The sequence below is a fragment of the Anopheles aquasalis genome, chromosome 3 (assembly GCF_943734665.1).
Source record: "Anopheles aquasalis chromosome 3, idAnoAquaMG_Q_19, whole genome shotgun sequence".
NCBI lineage: Eukaryota > Metazoa > Arthropoda > Insecta > Diptera > Culicidae > Anopheles > Anopheles aquasalis.
Window position 1 is genome coordinate 65,506,049 of NC_064878.1, and position 7,500 is coordinate 65,513,548.

General features: G+C 48.1%; 1 protein-coding gene across 1 annotated transcript in view; it reads left to right on the forward strand.

The window, feature by feature from the left end:
* Window positions 1-7,500, forward strand: part of LOC126578039 (breast cancer anti-estrogen resistance protein 1) — a 95,352-nt gene that overhangs the window by 25,892 nt on the left and 61,960 nt on the right. The gene's annotated exons all lie outside the window — the stretch shown is intronic.

Genomic DNA, 7,500 nt, shown 5'->3' on the forward strand with positions numbered 1-7,500 from the left:
CGACTCGAGCACGGTCCAGTCAGCTCCTTCGACGGTGGCTGACCTTTTCGGTGTCAGTGCGCTCTCCTGGGTCAAGCCACCGTCATGGTGGTGGTGGTGGTGGTGGTGACGGTGATGGGTGCATTACCGTGCATTTTTAACCTCCTTTTGCGCAAACAAAAACAAAGGCACGAATCGCGGTACTTAGGTCGGTTTGTTGATCTCGGATCGCAACGCCGCGTAACCACAATACACAGCGGCCACATTTCCATTTGCGGCCACAACACGACACGGCACGAGTCTTGCATCTGGCCAAGAAGAGCCAGGGAAGGAACGGGCTCTAGTCCAAAGTGGGGATTGCATTGTGTGGCGTCGATAGCAGCAGCAACGCAGCAGTCGTGTACCGCGAGAAGACGTTGCACACGGATGCACGGTCGGTTTGAGGCCGGTTTAGGTCTAATCTTTAGCGCTCCGGCGGCGGCATACTATTTGATGGCGATTGAACTCGCTTAAATACCGGCGGAAGTGTCTTGGAAGGTGACAGTTAAAGGCGTGCGCCGTAAGTCGGTCGGGCAACAATTATCAGGGGCCGGAAAGTGGACGGTGCCGCCCCTTTGCTTGGCCGGCAAATTAGCCGCCACTTTGCGCTTTCCTTCGTTGGCTTCGTTGGGAGCATTTATATGTTTGCTGCACTGCGAATGCTGATTACATTTTATCATGTTTAATGTTTGTGTCTTGTTTCCTGTGATGCCACAAAGAAGCAAGCAATCCAGAATTGTGGTTCACAGTAAATGAGGTAAATCAACTGTTTGCAGACTCGTTGGTTCAGATCAATAGTTATTTTTAAAATCAATCATTAACGTTTGCCCACAGAATCTTACACAATCGCACCAAGGATATCGCTCTTTTATCTCGTTTTGTCCAATCGATGGACAGTAGGGCTCGCATTTCATAGCCCACTAGACCCTGGCGGTGTGGATGTGTCCTTCGAATCTATGCTTTTTTTACTCGATTTTTGAAACGCAAACAAATCATAAATAACTGCGCACTCAGCGCTGCATGGCAGGCTGGCGAAAGGAGTGCAGCGCGTGAATGACGGCGTAGCAAAAAACCGCTAATTCATTTGACATTTAGCTCAACCGAACAGAAGTTGCAATTACAGCTGCCAATAAAATTCGATCCCGATGCAGCTTTTTCGGCGCAGCCCTCTGCTTGTTGCTGACTGGTGATGGTGTGCTGTAAAGATAAACCGCCGCCAAAGCCTACTCACAGTAGTATCGCCTTGCCAAGGTTTTCTGCAAACAACAACCACCACGAGCGAAAGATAGATGTTGTGACGCCGCAGAGAGCCAGAGGAGATTCAGCGGTGGTAACGGTGGCAACGGTGGCCCACGAGATCACGCGACGCCCGCCAGGGGCCCGCGCAGGTTGATCGGTTTCATTTAACGATTTTAATGAAGAAAAAGGTGTAAGGACGCTGGAAGCAGTAAATGAGGTTAATCGTGCGGCGGACGTGAAGCAAAAGCGAACAAAATATCAACACCGAAGACCTTCAAAATGGCATTTAATGTCGAAAAGTGGTGGGAATCGGGTAAGATGGATCGCGCGCGCACACACATGCTCGCGGACCTTCTGTTAGGTGAAAATGGCGCCCAAACTCATCGGACAAACATTTTTGCTGCACTCATCAACGGAAAGGATCGTGGAAGTCGCGAAATTGATGTATCTGCACCATAAACTCCAGGGATCGATCACTGGGGCTGGTGGTGCAATGCAAACGGTGAGCGAGAGCTGTTTTAAAAACTATAATCACTCGCAATCCGGTTCCACCAAGCTGCCACATCGGCCACGGATGATAGATTGATGAATTAATGCCCATTTTAAGCGCCCGTGGATCCATGTTGCCCAAGAATACGAGTTTAGCCGCGTGTGCACGATCTGCGATAGGGATATTAAGAAAATATCGCTGACTGATCCGGTCTCCCAGTCCCCCTCCACAATTTGGCCAATACTGAAGACCGAAATGCAACACTTCACGATTAAAACGTTTCCCATCTATCATCGCACACGCCTATCGATTAGTTCGGGAAGGTTTTTGGCGAAGCGCCAGCCAGAATAATCCAGTCCACCCCGGTGGGAACCGGCTTCCTGCTGGAGGAATTTTACTGTAAAAAAAAACGTTCGGTTGAGGGTTCTTCGCTTCGCTTGAAATTCACGCTCCATTCCATCCGTGGACATGATTGTTCCATTTTTGACCGACTTCTAATTGCCGCTCCCGGAGCAAAGCGGGCCCGGGGTTGATGGATGGAAAAGCAAAGTCAGGCCAAAAGAAAAAACTGCTCCAATAAATCTGATAAGAATCAGGATCATGTCACGACTGGAGACCGACAGGAAACTTGCCACAAGAAGCTCTCAGCCGGCGTTAAGTTTCCTGTTTTGTGGATGACGGCGCCCGGTTTCTAATATCGGTTTAATGTCCGCCAGCCCGAGTGGCCCAGTTGTATCCATGACGTCCGCGGCTTGTAATCAATCACTGCATGGGGAATGCTCCTTCTCCGTTTCCACGGTTCTCTTCGGTGAACCTGCTAAATGCTGGCAAATATCTCCGCTAGCGCAGTGAGTTGCGGAAAGGGGGATGGCCGGTATTATGGCGATTTGTGAAGAATTACTCGACACAGATGAAGACGAATATGGCTACCAGCGAGGTCCATCCTTGCACAACCAGGACGTATACCAAGCCACTAAGCTGTCCCACTGAACGCGGTCTGACGGTTTTTGAATCGTCATCGGAGCTACTGAAGTGGAAGTGAACATCGTGTGCAAGTAATTGCATCATGCTCGTATGCTCAAAAGGGGTGATGTAGCATATCCAGTAGACTACGGCGTGAAAGCTTCTGAACCCCGGCGCATCATTATTGCAATTCATCAACGTGCACAATTAGGTTACATTTGCGCGCTCCTTCTTCTGCCACGCCACCAAACCGTTTACCTTCGATTCATTACGAGCCGAAAGAGGATGAGGTTGATGAATGGTCGTGGTTGGTGTTGCGGTTTGCCTGGTGGTTCCCCGGACCCCCGGGTGCAGTGGCTGCACCCCGGAAGGTGTCACCTGAATGGCATCAGGGATATGCCGCCTCTTTCACATTTATTGTAAGCCATCTCGTCGACCAGCCCTCGGGAGGACATCCGTTGGAATTGACAGTTTATCATTTTACTTTCTTTTCGCTAGTTCAGCGCCAGTTCAGGTGGGGGTCGCTCGTTATGATTTGCTCATGTAACATTGCGCATTGTTCGGATGCAGTGGGTCGCTTCATCAGATCAGATCAGACAGACAGACCAGAGGACCATTGCTCATTAGAGAGCTGCCACCGAACGCTCTCTCGGTTTAGGTGCAGGTGGCATGAGGTGATGATGATGATGGACACGGTCTAACACGACGGATGTGTTGTAACACTCAATATCGAAAACCCTTTTTCTGCCCGCCGGCGTTAGGCGCGATGTAATCATGGAATGGTTACCGAAAGCACGTGTTGTGCCATGGCGATTGGCGGTTTTGGCCGTGTCCAAAAGGGATTAGAGTGGTAATCATGGGGTCAGCTCCACCCTCCCCAGCTAATGAGTTTAGGGAGCGAGCGAACGAGCGCAGAGCAATTGAATCCGGCAGGAGGTAACCGGGAAGCCAGAGCTGCTGCTGCGAAGCTGCTTACCATTCTGTTACGTATGTTGGCTACATTGTTAAAGGGATTTCAAGAGAGGACGGACCGGCGAAGAGAAATATGATGGCAATCAGCTTTTTCCATTTGCTGGTTTCAAGTTTTAATAATCTTTTTTTTCTCTCGCTGCCTTCCTTCGCGAAGAGTTTCTTTCGTCAGGGAAGGGAGCATGTCTTCGGAGCAAAGTTAAATGTGGAACAACAGCTTCGCTCAACACTTCCGCCAAGTGTGTACTTCTGCTTCGTTCTGTAAGGGTAAACACAAAGAAGGGTGTTTACTCACAGGGAAAGAAATTCTGCGAAAATATCCAGCTTCTTTTTGTGTTGTTTGGTACCTTCGAGCATCGTCTTCTCAAATGCAATTCTAAGAAAATGCGCAAGAGAGCAGTGTGGCGTCCACATGTTGCATGTTTTTAATTGCACGCTGCACTTATTTCTATGTCTTTCGTGTGGTTATGAATGGTCTTGCGATAGCATAAACAAAAGGCAACTCGCTTACAGTTTGTGGATGTATCCGCTTTTATGATTTGTTCGTGATTCTGATTTTCAATGAGCGAGTTCAATTTGTTATGAAAAATTGATAGTATTTTGCACATATTGAACAAACATAAGTAGTAACGTTTGATACTGCAAACATTCCTACACCAGGGCTCTCAAGTGATTTAAAAATACTACAACATGGTGATGAAAATGGACGGAAATTGAAGCCGTCTGCAGCAGCAAACGAAGCGCAACGAACCGTGGCAGGTTTTTATGTCTCTTTGGGCTGTCTGAGAACCTCGGTTGCACAATAACTGGATCCACCAGGAAGTTGCTTTCCCATGCAAGAATCACTCTCATTGTTCTTTCCATTACAACATTCCCGACATTAGTTATAACTTAATTTCACAACCAGAACCCTCTAGTTTGAGAAGTAAATTGTGCATTCTGCACTGCTGTGTGCATGATTAACAATAATTCTGCTCCATTCTGCTGCGAAATCGCTTGAAAGGACTCCGAGATCGAGATTACACCAAATAGCTCGAGGTAACGGAAATGAAAAAGAGGCGAATGCATCTTTATCTGTGGTCTGCAAACGTGCGTAAAGTGACACGACTCCATAACTCATCCGCGTTAATCAGAAACGGCAAATCTTTTGGGGCCTCGCAGCATCCAACTCGCAGCTGGAATTCGGTGTCTTGTGGGGACATGCCAAGAACCCGCGATCCGAGGATGCCAATTGGTACTAGAATAAAGCTCTTTTGCACTCGCGCGCTCTCTCTCTCTCTTTCTCTCTCTTTCGATACAATCTTGGATGGTGGTTGGTGGTCAACTCCCTCCGAGTGGCGTTTGCTCATCAGATTGTGTTTCTCGGGATGGCAAAGTGGTCCAGTCCGACCCGTACCCGGAGTTCAAAAGTGCTGTTCGAGGCGTTTAATTGTTTTGCACCAAGGAACGTGCCCGAGCATCCAGTGGACGACAGCAATAAATCATTCAATTGCGCCCGATGTGGTCAGGCAATTGTTTCTAGAATAAATTCCGCGAGCATGCACTTCATGCGAGGGATCGCGTACAACAATCAGTTTGACCGGCGCAGCACTTATTCTGCCTTTTACTTTGGTTTGTGGTTTTGCTAAATTAGAAAAATAGTAATGGAACTGAGATGCCATAAGGAAGCAATTGCTTTCGCTTGGCCTGTGAATGGTGAATTGAAAGTTCAACCCCAAAGACGCACACGAGCAACGTGGACAAAGTACAAATTCATTAGCACATAAAAGTGGAACACCACGTTCACCGTTAGCCAAAGAGGCGTGTGGGGGGCTTCGGTACGGTTGACAACGAACATCGTGTTAATGTAGGTTCAAGCGAAACGGGAACCAGTGTGTAAAAACGGCCAAGAGACCCAGGGGGCCAGGGAAAGGTCACACTGTGTCGTCTGGCTACCTTACACTTGAATGGCGCGGACACGTAATTCGATGCGGCCATCGTATCACTGATCGTAGAGTTTTTTTTATGCGACAACCGTGTGACTCAATTCTCTCACCATTTCCCTCTTTTTTTCGGAAAGTGCGACCACACTTGCTTTTTTTTTCGAAATATTCCTTGCCACGCAAACCTACCTGGCCACAGCTCGTTAAGCGCCGTCCTGTTGCATGTGAAAGTTCTTGTTCATTATTCGCGCTTCCGTGAGCTCACGCACATGTATGTAATTACATTAATAACTGTACAATGCAGTCCTCTCTGCGTCCTACGGGGGCTTTGTTCGTGGCAAATCCGCCTTGCTGTTACAGTGCACAGAAGGTCAATGCTGAAGGTCCATGGTTTGGCCACGAAAAAGTCTTCTTCGCAACGTGTTGCGATTGCGTGGTTCGCGTCAACCAAACAGTACTCGGGATTGTTGGGCTCGAGGAGTAAACAAACGCAATCGAGAGAGTGCTAAATGATGAGAAGAGCCGGTTGTTTATATTCTCCACACAGTCAGCCAATGTTGCCAGAAACTGGTCTTCTTTCCTTGTGGCCTCTTTCCGCTTTTTTGTGTTTGTAACAATCGCCGAAAAGGGAGAACGGTGAAAGAATTATTAAGGATGAAAGGGAGAAAGCAAACTTCTCTTCTTCACGTCGTCTATGACCTCTCGAGAAGCGTTCTCCACAGGTCATTCAAACTTTCCAACTTTACCGAAGTAGGAGTACCTCAAAATAGGCCGGAAACGTGCCATCCAAGTTCCGGCCAACATACTTTGAAGATTATAAAGATTTCGGCACAAACACTGCCCGCCCTGTGCCTTGTTTGGGTGGACCAGCGTTGCCGTAAGGTCGATTGTGTGCCTTTTGGTGACCAACTAACCCCTCCAGGCCGGTTTATGGTTTATGACCAACAAAGAACCTCTAGGAGAGGTCAGTTCCGGAACGGCGATGCTCTCGGTACGGACGACTCAATCTGCGGAGTGAAGGTAATTGAAAACTGCCATTGAATAATTTATGCTTTCAATCCTCGTCTTGGCAATAAAGTTGGATTTTGGTTCGCCACTTAACCTTCTTGCCTTGGATGGGTGCCCCTTGGTTTTGACCGGTAGGGTGCCCTGCTGTGTTGGGTCATAAAATGTCGGAAAACTATTCGAGCCATTAAGGAACGGGCCGTTGTTCCCAATAGTCGTTCCCAAAAAATCTCTGGAAGTGGCACTGTAGCTCCATTGGTGCCTTCACTAGTGAGAGAAGGACGATGTTGCAGCAGTGCTGGCTCACAAACTGACGTTCGATCATAAAAATTTGCATATTTTTTGCTAAAGGAACATGCGGTGCCTGGTATCCCTCTCTCTTCACAAGACACAGGCCGGCGGGTGTTTCAAGAGAGGGCGAATGGGCAAAGCAAAACAAACACAGATCCCTTTAGCCTGCGGGGCCTGTCTGGACATTTTACGAGTCGATCATTAAGCGAACCACTCATGAGAAAATGGCAAACAGAGTTCGCTTCGGTACCGGGGTATCGGCCAGGGCAGGCATATTTTTAAAACGCAACGAACGGCATCATTTACGTGACTCATATAATGCACTTTGCCACGCACAGCTCCGGTCAATTACCTGAATCTTGGGTTTTATCAATCAAAACACAGTGCGTGGTAAGATAAGAAGTGGTGAATCTATTTTTATTTCATTACCTCACACTGTACCGGCCTCTAACCGGCGGCAACGACGACCTTCAGAGGCGTAAAACAATAGACACCAACGAGTGAACAAGTGAGGAACCGGCTTTTCAAGCGAACCGGCTTCATAGTGAGGATTCTCGTATTCGTTTCCTCTCCAAACTCACCAGATGAACACAAGCAACCGCG